The following is a 13,669-nucleotide window of genomic DNA, read 5'->3' as shown; positions in this document are numbered from 1 at the left end:
CATTCTTGGCTGAGCTCCAAATGCTTCTAGGGTCAAACACAGGGTCCGCGGTGGTTCAGGGCATAGCTCGTCAATGTACAGCCACCCCCCACCCCCAGAAGGAAAAGGGAAAGAAATCGTCTCTTGACTCTTGTAAATGTCACCCTATGTGTACTGAATGCTGCTGGTAGACGCGATGCTGCGGCACGCTACGGTAGCATCCTCGCCCCCCCTCCCCCGCCTCATGGGTGACTGATGGTGCAATACGACTGGTACCCGTCCTCATCATCAGCCTTGCGGTAGATGATGTAGTGCAATAGGACTGCTACCTGTTCTCATCATCAGCCCATAGGTAGACGGCCTGCTAACCGTCTTCATCATAGCAACAGGGGGCTGAACTCCATCAGCCCCCGCCCTTCATGTGTAAAGAAAAGATTCTGTAATGCCTGGACTATCATAGCAGCTGGAGGCTGCCTTACCCTCATTCCATTTCCCTAACAAGTCACTGTTTCTTATTCCTGCATTCCTTATTACTTCAGCATACAAATGGGGGGCACTACAACGGTAGCCCAGGAAGGCTGGAGGAGGAGAGAAGCAACAGGTAGGGTTGTTGCAGGGGCACCCCCTGTGAATGGCACGCAGCTCGTCATTCCTGTGGGATCTGACACAGAGCGGCTGTGCTCTGTAGTTCTCTGATACACTAAAACCCTAGTACAGTTGCCCCATATTCTAGGCGGGACTGTTTCTATTTTTAGATACCATAAAGGAGGGATTGACTCAGGGAGTCATTCCCAGTTTTGTCTTTTGCGCCCCCGGCCGATCTCGGCCAGGGGCACTTATGACAGCAGCAGAAGGTGTAGTGCAATAGGACAGCTACCCGTCATCACCTTGCCAATTTACATTGGTGTGGTAGATGGTGCAGTATGGCTGATAACCATCTGTGCTGTCATGCAAAAGCAAATGAATGCTGCTGTGTAGCGCTGCTGAATCGCCTCTGTCCGCGGCATCTAGTACACATACGGTGACAGTGACAAAAGGCAAAACAGGCTCCATGGTTGCCACGCTATGGCGTATGCCAGGGCAATCCAGGGAAAACGGGCTCGAAATGATTGTCTGGCATTGCTTTCCCGGAGGAAGGAATGATTGACTACATTTACCCAGAACCACCCACGACAATGAAATTTGCACCATCAGGCACTGGGATCTCAACCCAGAAGTGCAAGGGTCAGGGGACACTGCGATGGGGTAGAACAGGGGCAGAGTTTATGCTTTCCGGATTGCCTGCTGCAGGAGTGCGGACGAGATAGGTGCTGTGCATGGTGTTGTTCACAGACACAGACTAGACTGTGTTCATTGTTCGCAAAAATGTATCTTTGCAAGGAATTCACTCCCTCTTTCCCATCACACAGCTTCGACTGTCTCCAGACCTGCCACAGCATCCCCGTCACAGAGGCTGGCAAAGATTAGGCAGCGAAAGAGAAAGACACGGGACGAGATGATCGCTGAAGTTATGGGGTGCTCCCGAGCCGAGGCGGACCAGCAGAGCCAGTGGAGGGAGACCCTCTCTCAGCAGCAGCGCTCACACAGCGAACGGGAGGAGAGGTGGCGTGAGGAAGACAAGCAGGCGACTCAAACGCTGCTTGGACTAATGAGGGAGCAAACGGACACGCTCCGGCGCCTTGTGGATGTTCTGCAGGACCGCAGCCAGGAGGACAGAGCCCCCCCGCAGTGTATCTGCAACCGCCCTCCCCCGCCACAAAGTCCCATACCTCCCGTCACCCAAAGTAACCAGAAGGAGTGGCGCCAGGGGCCGCGAAAACTGTCACTGCACCCCAGCAGAGTGCTCAAGTACCCAAAAGCTCTCATACCCTAATTTTTGAGAATTCCTTCCCTTCCTGACTCACCGTAGCCCCAATCCCAGTTTCATCCCCTGACTGTCTGGTTAATTATTAAAAATACTTTGCTGTTAATTACTGTTTCCCTCATGCTTTTTTACACAACGCTGCGTTTGAAGGGGTGGGTGGGGAAGGGGGTAGGGTATTGCATAGGACAGTCACCTTTAGCAGGGTACAGAGACGGGGGCAGGATCAGCAGCAGGTCACACACACAGTGCAGTCAGTAGGCACCCTGGTCGGTATGGGAGGTGGTTTGCAGGTTCTGTGTGGGTGGGGGGGGTACATGACTTTGTAGCGGGGGAGGGGGGTTACAGATCTCATGCAACGGTCCCTGTCCTGGACCACAGAGCCACGCAGCAGAGGAATCTGTATCCGTCCTCCCCCGCCGCAAGGCCACATAGCCCCCGCACACAGAGTCCCAAAAAAGAGGGATGGCAGGCTCCGTTGAAACAACCAGTCCGGCACTGCGGACCGCTCTGGGAGCAGGAGCCTGTCATTCCTCGAGTTTAGAGGCGGTCTTTACATCACCGCACACCCTACCCAGCACAGTCTGCGTGCCAGTTTCAACCCTTTAACGCAAAGTCATCAATAAAGAAACCTTTGTAAAGTCACAGTGGACCATCTGTTTTATTTTTAAACATGTGTTGGAAGTGGGGGAAGCGGGGTGGACGGGGTATGTAACTGCAGATGCTAGTCAGCAGTAACTTGGTAAAGATACAGGGGCAGGTTCAGCTTTTCTGTAAAGAAACTGAACAGTCACAGGTCACGCTGCTCGCTGGTACTTGAAGAGTTCCTTGTCGCTGTGCAAGGCGCCTGCACAGAGCTTCAAGAGCCAGGGCATTAGCGGGTAGGCTGGGTCCCCGAGGATCACTATAGGCAGCTGCACATCCCCAAGAGTTATTTTGTGGTCCGGGAAGAAACTACCTTCCTGCAGGCGTCTAAACAGACGAGAGTTCCTGAAAACACGTGCGTCATGAACCTTGTCCGGCCACCCAACGTTGATGTTGGTAAAACGTCCCCCATGGTCCACCAGTGCTCGCAGCACCATTGAAAAGTAGCCCGATTTCTCAGCAGCTGACTGTGGAAGAGGTGGACGATAAAGTGCGAGGAGTTGACAACGGCCATAACTGCCGTGGGCTCCGTGCTCGCAGTGCTGTGGCGCCCGCGCTGTCACTGAGCAGAAAAGTGCACGAACAGATTGCCCGCAGCCGCTTTCGGGGAGGGAGGGCGATGATTGACGGTTCAATGATGACAGTTACCCAAAACCACCCTCGACACATTTTTCCCCCCAGCATGCATTGGGGGGAAATCCCAGAATTCCAATGGGCAGCGGGGAGTGCGGGAACTGTGGGATAGCTTCCCACAGTGCACCGCTTCCAAAGTCGACGCTGGCCCCGTTACTGTGGACTCACACAGTCGAACTAGTGTATTTAGTGTGGATACACAACTTCGACTTCATAAGGTCGATTCCACAAATTCGAATTAAGTTGATTCGAAATAGTCTTGTAGTGTAGACATACCCTAAGTGAATAAGGAGCACAGTCCATGTTTTGATTATCTTGTCAGCTGGCAAGAATTCCAGTTTTATTCCTTTCTGATTACTACAGAAAGAATACACACCAATGAGCAAATCTCATATGTAATGCCGCTATTCCTGCATGCAATATAAAATTTTAACTGTCAACTCTCTTTTCCACTTTGCATTTGGAATAAGTTAAGATGGGATGGCTCAGGAATCAATCATAGGATACGCAGTCTTTCACCTCTAGGTTATTTGTTCAAATGCAACACAAGCTCAGGAGTCATTACTACTCATTTATTCACAGCCTGGCAACTGGTGCAGTCATTTACATCTATGCAAAGTGAGAGTAAAATACTGCCAAGCAGAACAGTAGTGTTTTACACTCCCTTTGTGCATATGTAAGTGCCAGGCAGAGGAGAATCAGATTCTATGCATCCACATTGTGACTGGTACATCATTTCTGAAGGAGGTATGTTTCTGTTCTTCTCAGAAGGAGCAATGTGCTTATCAGACCTCCTGCCTGCCTTTGCTAGATACTCATATGACACATTTTATCCCTGCTCCCTTTCCTCCGAACCATCCTCACATAGGCCAAGATGCACATCTCCACACCTTACATAGCTAGACTGCCAGTGTACTTAATGCAGAATACTGTCATCCCTCAAGAACTGGGAACAAGCTACCCTGCACCCCCAGAGGAATACTGAGCCTGGTATATTCAAAGTGCAATATCTCCAAGTGCCAAGAAAAGCATTTCTTTGGGATTGGGATAGAGGATCCTGGAAGAGACCTATGTTGCAGAAGATAATGATCTGAGAAGACAAAACTACATTTAAATGTCTAGAACTAGGAAATTAAAAAACATCAAGTCTAATTTTCAAAGCCAAATACTCTTTCAGAATCATTTTGGTTTATTTGTTGTATTTGGAAAAATTAATAAAAATATATATAAATGGTTCTCAAACTTTTGTACTGGCGACCTCTTTCACATAGCAAGCCTCTCAGCGTGACCCCATCTTATAAATTAAAAACGCGTTTTTATATATTTAACACCATTATAAATGCTGGAGGCAAAGTGATGTTTGGGGTGGAGGCTGACAGCTTGCAACCTCCCATGTAATAGCCTTGTGACCCCCTGCAGGGTCCCGACCCCCAGTTTGAGAACCCTTATATAAATACAAAAATGTAATTTGTGGATTGATTCCAACATTTGGTTTTTAAGCCTTACCAATCATTCAGTTCTCTCTATCTTAGGCATCCCTTTGTCTTCCTTTTACTGATGGTCAAGGGAAAACAATTAGTATTGTTTACTCTTATCTCTGAGATGAAAGGAAGACAAGTAGGATCATGACTTTGAGGTGGGAAAAATGGAGAGGAAAGAGAGGAAAGCAATCATAGCAACAACTGCTGCACAATCCATTTGTAAAGCATGAGGGAGGGAAGAAAAAATGTTTACAGCTTTGGAAGAATTGAAACAAAATCAAGCAGATCTCATAGAAGTGTCTTTATTGACAAAGAGAGGAAATACGATGCAAGCCAATTATTCTTTTTCCCTTCTCACTAAACCTGACCAGTGTCTTATGCCTAATAATTGTGTGTCTTCTGTTACAAAAAAGTACCTCTCTGATGCAATATTCCCTGAGCAAATTAGACAGATTACTTTCAGAACACACATGATGCAGCATTTCTCATTTGTTGACTTTTGGCCAACTCTACTAATGGGCTTGTCTCTAGATGATCAGTGTATTACCTCAATTACAACTGTAGATAAAAAAAAATGTGAGGAACTTCATTCAAATTTATATTTAAGGCAGACTATGTGGGCTGATGCTCCAGCTCCTTCTTGTGTCACTAAGCATAAATACTACAGTCAAAGAAGATAAAGCAGCATGAGGTAAAGTGGGAGAGTCAGCTCAGATTTCCAGCTCTAAATATTCTTATTGGTGGCTACTTAAATGTGCTTGTTTGTTGGACACTGAGTGTCCCTTTTAATGGTGCATGCAATGTTTAGTTTTGATGTAGCAAAAAAAGTAAAGACATACAATGTAGGTGTAACAGAAGGTCTGGCCCTTTAAGGGCCAGGGAGAGAAGGAAGCAGCCCACCCTGTTATGGAGGGAAGCCCAGAAGGTAGGTGCTGGGAAATTAGCTGACCCAACTAAATAGCACCTTATGACAAAAATGATTAGAGGGCTGGAGCACATGACTTATGAGGAGAGGCTGAGGGAACTGGGATTGTTTAGCCTGCAGAAGAGAAGAATGAGGGGGGATTTGATAGCTGCTTTCAACTACCTGAAAGGGGGTTCCAAAGAGGATGGATCTAGACTGTTCTCGGTGGTAGAAGATGACAGAACAAGGAGTAATGGTCTCAAGTTGCAGAGGGGGAGGTTTAGGTTGGACATTAGGAAAAACTTTTTCACTAGTAGGGTGAAAAAGAACTGGAATGGGTTACCTAGGGAGGTGGTGGAATCTCCTTCCTTAGAGGTTTTTAAGGTCAGGTTTGACAAAGCCCTGGCTGGGATGATTTAGTTGGGTTTGGTCCTGCTTTGAGCAGGGGGTTGGACTAGATGACCTCCTGAGGTCCCTTCCAACCCTGAGATTCTATGATTCTATGACTGGGTCTGATTCCAGGCTGGAGGATATAAATGAGGGCCCCAGGTGTCTGAGGGGGTAAAGGATCAGGAGAGAGCTGAGAGTACATTTGCCTATGGCTGCAGCATAAAGTTGCAAGAGGGAAGCAGGCAGGCCAGTTGGCCAGCCCTGTGGCCCACCTCTCCTCCCCAGGATGGGGAGGTCCAGACCCTCTGGTTTACAGAGGACAAGGGGCCCCACATTCTCAACCAAGAACAGAGCTTTTGCTTCTGGTATTGTTCTACATTTCTTTTTGTTCTGTTTGGGAGAACAAACAGCCCTGAGGAAAGGGGCTACAAATAGAAGTAGAGGAGGCTACTTGTCCCAATTTACATGAGTTGGAGAATATGGGTATAGTGTGGCACTACCTAGTGGTAGTTATGGATCCTGAAGCTCTAATAAAATGGATGGGACAGCAACAGCAACCCAGTAGCTGCAGCTGGTCCTGGTGCAGCAGCAGTTACGGCAGCAAGAAACACATCAGGAACAGGAAAACTAGCAGCAGTTCATGCTTTGTCTGCTGAATACAGATTGGTGTGGGGGGCGGGGAGGAGTCTTCTCTAAGATGGGGACATAAGATGACCATGAGGCCTTCTTAGAAACCTTAGTTGGGGGGTTGAGGCCCATTAGTGGCCCCAGAAAGTGTGGGCCACTAAATACTGTGGTATTTACTATGCTTCGGGTAGAAGTGTGAAAAAAAGACAAGAAGAGGCTTAAGGCTGCCATATTGGATTGCCTAAGGCTCAGTGAGGAAAGGCATCAATGGTGATTCAGATGGGAACCATTTACCCCAGACTACTAGCCTACAGCAGTAGGCAGCAGCTGAGAGACTTTTACTTCCATTGATTGAAACCAGAAACATGTTCTTCAGTGGAAACAGTTAAGCTGGTTAATATGGAGCAATTCTGCTAGATCCTGCCAGTAGGACCCAAAAATGGGTCTGTTGCCACTGACCAACTTGCCTGGAGGAGACAGTATACCTTGTGGAGAACTTTCTTGAAGCAGAATTAGATTCTGATTCAATGGAGACTTAGGAACCCAAGTGTAGGGGCACAGAGGTACCCCAGGAGAAAACACAATAAGAAGAAACCAGGGAGCTGGTAGGAGACTTTGGTGATGTTTTTACTACCAAACCCATCAGAACCCATTTGATCAACCACCACATGCCTCTCTAAGGGCCCTGTTCTGGAGGGAAGCCTGAAGGCAGGTGCTGGGAATCAGCTCTCCCAGGTGATGAAACAGTACTGAATGACTGGGCCCCAGCTCCATGGGTTGTGGGGAGAGCTGAGCGTACACTCTCCTGTGGCTGCAGCAGATGGCTGCTTGCAAAAGAGCAAGCAGACATCCCTAGACTGGAGAGATCTACAACCTCTGGTTGCCAGAGGGCCCCGCGCTCTCAGCCAGGAACAAGGCTATTGCATTTGCTATTCTTCTACATGTCCCCCTGGCTGTGTTGGAGAATAAACAGAGCCCTGTGTTAAGGGGATGTAAATGAAACCGGTGTGGCTGATTGATTGTCCCAGGTTGGTGATCAGATCCACTAGCTGCAGTAGGTATATTTCTTTTAATGTATAGTGCAACAATGAGTGAGGTATGGCTTGTTGGGTTGCTTGGGTGGTTTTATTTTATTTTTTGCTTTTGTTGTATGGTATGTTATGCCCATTAGAACTGAGTAGTTTTTAAGATCCCTTGGACTACCACAGAATTTTTGACTTGATCTATAGCCCTTTGTTCTCTGCTTTGGTAACTGAGAGGCAAATGCAGCAGCCATTATTTGCTTACTGTTGCTGCTCACACATTTCTTTCGATTGTAGAGTGTGTTTTCAGAGACAGGGAATCTCTAGTTATCCCCCTCTCAGATAGAGTCATGGGATCTGTATTTTTCGTGCAGGCATGGACCAGGCAACAGGATAAGATAACACATCAGACCTTCCCACTCCAATACTGTGCTGTAAGCTTAGCCTGGGGTTTGGCTAAAGCATAGTTTCCAAAGCACCAAAAATCAAACCATGGTGATCCTCCAGAGATGTAGAACCAATGTTTCATATGTCTCTATCCCTTTTCGCTTCTTGTGTAGCTGTGGAAAGGGAGACATGGCTGGGATACCCTAGACCCAGCCCAAAACTTAGCAGTAGTTTTGGTCCTCTAATCATTGTATCCCAAAATAAGTTAAAACAGTCCTCAGGCTTCTCTAAAACAGAGCAGGGAGACGTGTCTGAACAGAGTACAGCAGGATCAGGGTAGTTTAAAAGAGGATTTTATGCCACCTCGCATCCTCTCAACCTGACTTTTATAAAGGGACCGCTCAATTCAACAAGAACGATCCCTGGTACTGATGGTACAGCAGGCTGGCAACTTGCTACTTTATTCAACTGCATCACAAGAGATGGTGGGATTCAGGGGGCAGGGGAGAAATCCCACTTACCAGACAAGTAGTAAGGGAGAGTTGGGGCATAACTCCATCACATAATACTTTGGGTACACCAGTTAACTCCAGCCATGAGCACTTTACTACACTGACCTGTTAACCACACCCCAGGAACCACCTGAGACTAATCTGCTGCTCTAAATTATTTAAATCTAGAGATAAATGTTGAATTTTTTTTATTCAGACAAAACTTTCTTAAAAATTGGTTGGAAAAAGTGGGGGAAATGATTTTTCAACAAAAAAGAAAAAAGGTGATAATTTCTCCATTTTTATGGGAAAAAAGGATTTTCTGACCAGCTCTCTAGAACTATGGATGCACATTCATTTGGGGGCAGTGAATTAAAGTCAGGCAAAGAACGACCCACTTCTTCCCTCAGCATTTATTTTCTAGCAGCAATCTGTGATATCAGGCCTGGTCTACACTAAGCGTTTAAACCGGTTTTAGGAGCGTAAAACCGATTTAACGCCACACCCGTCCACACTGAGAGGCCCTTTATATCGATATAAAGGGCTCTTTAAACCGGTTTCTGTACTCCTCCCTAACGAGAGGAGTAGCGCTAGTATCGGAATTACCATATCGGATTAGGGTTAGTGTGGCCGCAGATCGACAGTATTGGCCTCCGGGTGGTATCCCACAGTGCACCACTGACCGCTCTGGACAGCAATCTGAACTCGGATGCAGTGGCCAGGTAGACAAGAAAAGCCCCGCGAACTTTTGAATATTTCCTGTTTGCCCAGCGTGGAGCTCCGATCAGCACGTGTGGCGATGCAGTTAAAAATCAAAATAAAGAAAGAGCTCCAGCATGGACCATGCGGATGTGATTGCTGTAAGGGCAGGCAAATCTGTTCTATCAGCGCTCCGTTACAGAAGACGAAATTCAAAATCATTTTTTAAAAAATCACCAGACAGATGCCATAGCAGGGACTCAGCGCACTGCTGCGTGACAAGCGTAACAGAAAGCCAAAGAATCAAACAGACGCTCATGGACTGGAGGACTCAAGCTATCCCACAGTTCCTGCAGTCTCCGAAAAGCATTTGCATTCTTGGCTGAGCTCCAAATGCTTCTAGGGTCAAACACAGTGTCCGCGGTGTGTCAGGGCATAGCTCGGCAATTTACGCACCCCCCCACCCACCCCTAGAAGTGAAAGGGAAAACAATCCTCTCTTGACTCTTTTACATGTCACCCTATCTTTACTGAATGCTGCAGATAGACGCGATGCTGCAGCACTCAACACCAACATCCTCACTCCCCCCCCACCACGGGTGGCTGATGGTGCAATATGGCTGGTAACCGTCCTCTTCATCAGCCTTATGGTGCAGTGCAAAAGGACTGGTAACCATGCCGACTAGCATCAGTGAGGTCGATCAAGGGTGCCTGCCCCTAATTTTTCCTGGTAGATGGTGCAGTATGGCTGGTAACCGTCTTCATCATAGCAACAGGGGGCTGAGCTCCATCAGCCCCCACCCTTCATGTGTAAAGAAAAGATTCAATTGCCCCTGGACTAGCAGCGGGATGCTGGGCTCCTCTCCTACACACTGCTTAATGTCCTGTCTGGACTATCATAGCAGCTGGAGGCTGCCTTCCACTCATTTCTCACTAACAAGTCACTGTGTCATCACACAAGTGGGGGGACAATGCTACGGTAGCCCAGGAAGGCTGGGGGAAGAACGGAATCAACAGGTGGGGTTGTTGCAGAGGAAGGAGTGACTGACGACATTTACCCAGAACCACCCGCGACAATGATTTTTGCCCCATCAGGCACTGGGATCTCAACCCGGAAATTCCAAGGGGCGGGGGAGGCTGCGGGAACTATGGGATAGCTACGGAATAGCTACCCACAGTGCAACGCTCCAGAAATCGACGCTAGCCTCGGACCGTGGATGCACACCACCGATTTAATGTGTTTAGTGTGGCCGCGTGCACTCGATTTTATACAATCTGTTTTGCTAAACCGGTTTATGTAAATTCGGAATAATCCCGTAGTGTAGACGTACCCTCAGACTCCTCAGACCAGCACAGGGCAGAACACAGAGGCTGGTTTTAAACCCTTCCTCCCATTGACATTCACCCAGACTATTTGAATGAATAAGTATTAAGCCTTGGATTGGCCATACTTGATGTAGCCATTTACCCCAGGGATAAGCGAGTGCAAACTGAGTGTAATTGGCTATAAGATCAGATTAGAAGTATTTTACTCACTCTTCTGCATTCATGTAAATGATTACAGAAGATGGAGAGCAGTGATGAATTGAAGCCATTGAGAGTAAGGGCTGCTGAGCCAGCCCATAACATAATCCTAGTTTTCCTGGTAGCATGGAAGTTAGAAGTGGAGTTTGAATCTAATCAATCAGTAGCTCAGGGAACCCTTCATTCCCAGCACTATGACTGAAGAAAAACCCTCCATCAATCTCCCCTGCTCCTGTGAAGAACACAGGGACAGATCCTCAGTAGCGTAATCGGTGTGGCTCTATTGAGCTCATCATTATCTGAATATTGTCTAGTCATTTACACCAAATGTAAAACCACTGGAACTATGCTGATTTACACCAGGCAAGGATTTGGTCCACAACTACAGATAAAGTATCATTTCATAGAGTTTTGCTAAAGTCCATTTTTTTGCTTTTAAGACATGCTTGCACATTCCCTATTATTCAACCAGTTTCATGGTTTAGACACATGCACTAACGAATCTTTCAGTTCTCCCCCAAATTATTGATGACAAATTTATAGCTCTTAGCACCAGGCTTGGGAATGCTTTCAAGAACACATGATTCACATGGAGAGCTAATAAAACGATCAAGCAGGTGACGTAACTGACATCTCATTTCTTTGCCAGTCAGAGCCTGTTTAGTGTGAGAGGAAATTCATATTTTTTTAACGAGTTCTGTCCCCTTCCATCACCAGCCCATCTGTCCCCAGTAGCACTGAGTCTAAACTTCTAAAAGTAGCAGCTATGGAAACTTTATGGACACTGAAAGAATTTACTTACCACTGAGATACTGTTAAAGGACACCTTTGATGAAAGCATTGTAAAAAATTAAACCTCAATTAAAGACAAAGTGAGAGAAAATGGGAGGATCTGAATTCACTTTCCCTCTTGCTGTTTTCAGTACAGCAGCCTAATTGTCCTCATTCACCAATGCCTTGCAACTTACATAATTATTTGTATCTGTGCAAAGTGTGTGTAAGGAAGTGAGTGGATAATTCTGACCTGGTAGCATTAAAACCATCTTGCACAGGTGTAAATGACTACACAACATGAAAGGTAGTGGAAACTTAGGCCCAGTGATTCTTACACCAAAATAGTTGGAAAGCCAAGGACAGGTCTCACCCTAAAATTCTTGTATAGCAGCATAAATGACTTCAACATGCCAGGCTGGCCTGTGATGAGGTTTAAATTTCATTTCAGGATAGTAGGACAGCCTCATTTCTCAGTCTATTTTAAAAAGTAAAGCTTTCTCTCCCCTTGAGGACTCAAGTTTCTGAGAGTGAGACAGGAACCACTGCCTCAGAAGTCTCCACCCTGAGCTTTTATTCTCTTCAGTTCACTACTCAGCTGTGGAGTCTTGAAGGAGGAGAGGGTCAAGGGTACCTTTCATTTCTTTTGTTAAACTGCAGATTTCATGAACAGAGTAGCAATTACATTTCTGGCTTTGATTAAAGGAATGTTTCAGGGCCATTCCTTTTAGTTTCTAGAGAGATCTCCTGATAGCTTCAATGACAAGGAGAGATCCCATTTACTGATCAGTGCAACCAGACTACATTTCTGACCCTTTCCTTTATACTCGGTTTTAAATAATCTTCCTAAAAAGAAGTGCTTAAGGAGGTGAAATATAAAATAGACAGTTAATTATGTATATGAAGAAACTGTTTGAATTAAATGAGGATTGTTCCCTATGAGCAGGGAGAGCTTTAAAAAGTTGAAATATAAAATGATTTTAATAATTAATATTTTAAATGGAAATTCAGCTGAAAGTTACCTGGAGAGCTCCACAGGAAGTTCATGCTGAATACTGCAGATTCCTATGAACCTTTACCATTTCCATGATGTGAAGAATGAAAGTGCAGGTAACATGTAAAAGCTAAATACCATAATGGACTTTTTAAATTATTTGGTCTGAGAACCATTACTTTGAGGCCAGTACAAAACTTGCTTGACCTTTTTGCATCCCAGCTTTCATTAAATGTAAGATGTACTGAGTAAATAGCTAGGAGAAGTAATCACTTTCTGGTATAAATTACATTTTCCTGAGGACACTTAGTAGATATAGAAGGTTAAATAAAATGTATAGACAAATAAGATAAGACAACCTATACAAATATACGACAGCCAGAGGGCTTTTTTCATACATACCTTGGCATCTCAGCTGGGACTGATTTTCAATGAAGCCTCACTCCAGTCTTGTGCTTTTCCAGTGCTCACTTGCAAATCCACTGGCTAGAGTCTAACATCTGCACAGATAGATGACTGAGTTTGCCTGTGTAAAACAAATGGCTGGAATTTTCAAAGCTGCTGCTGCTGCTGTCCTGTAGCAATGAACCACCAACTTACACAGATGTGTCCATTACAAATGAGGCTCCAGTCCTGCAAGCACTTGTGAAGCGGGGCTCTTTGCACGTGCAAAAAGTCCACCTGCATGGATTTGATTGCAGGACTAGGCCAAAGTGGTAAAGCCATTAGAGCAGACAGGTTCCCCCCCCGTGTGTCAGTTGGGCTGTAATTCAGGCTAGTTTAATAGCACCCTTCTTAACCCACTTCCTGGGGCTTTCTCACAAGCACAGCATCTGCCTTTAAACGGTAATGTTTTAATGTAAATAATCCATTTAAAATTACACTCCCTAGCACAGGGGTATTGCATACAACTTCTGGGCCACATTCTACATTGATGTACATCCCTGAAATCAATGGAGTTACATCAGTTTACTTCAAGTAAGAGTCAGGCCCTCCTCCAAACAAACAGCCTGTTGTAATGAAAGCACCTTCCCCCTCCCCCTAGACTAGCACAGGCTGCTGAGCACTGCTCCTCATACATGAGCAAGGAAATAGGCAAAGTGATTGAGCCAACACGCTGTGTGTCTGCCTTTGCTTGCATGTCATACTCTTCCCCCACAATGTCTTACCCCCTCATGCTCACTTCGCTCTCTGAATTAAAGATTGTCAGTACAGGGCATCTCCCTGTCTGTTTTTAACCTTGCTTAGTACAATAGGTCCCA

The 13,669-nt window shown here is 46.0% G+C and overlaps 1 long non-coding RNA gene across 1 annotated transcript in view; it reads right to left on the bottom strand.

Annotated features, from left to right (window-relative positions):
- Positions 1 to 12,928, bottom strand: part of LOC123366741 — a 102,110-nt gene extending 89,182 nt beyond the window's left edge. The window contains exon 1 of the long non-coding RNA XR_006578170.1: positions 12,810 to 12,928. This is a non-coding gene — a long non-coding RNA (uncharacterized LOC123366741). The remainder of the gene's footprint in view (positions 1 to 12,809) is intronic.
- Positions 12,929 to 13,669: the final 741 nt, after the last annotated feature.

Source organism: Mauremys mutica, chromosome 1 (assembly GCF_020497125.1).
Source record: "Mauremys mutica isolate MM-2020 ecotype Southern chromosome 1, ASM2049712v1, whole genome shotgun sequence".
NCBI lineage: Eukaryota > Metazoa > Chordata > Testudines > Geoemydidae > Mauremys > Mauremys mutica.
Note: the sequence above shows the minus strand (reverse complement) of the source record. Positions and strands in the feature narration are given on the sequence as shown.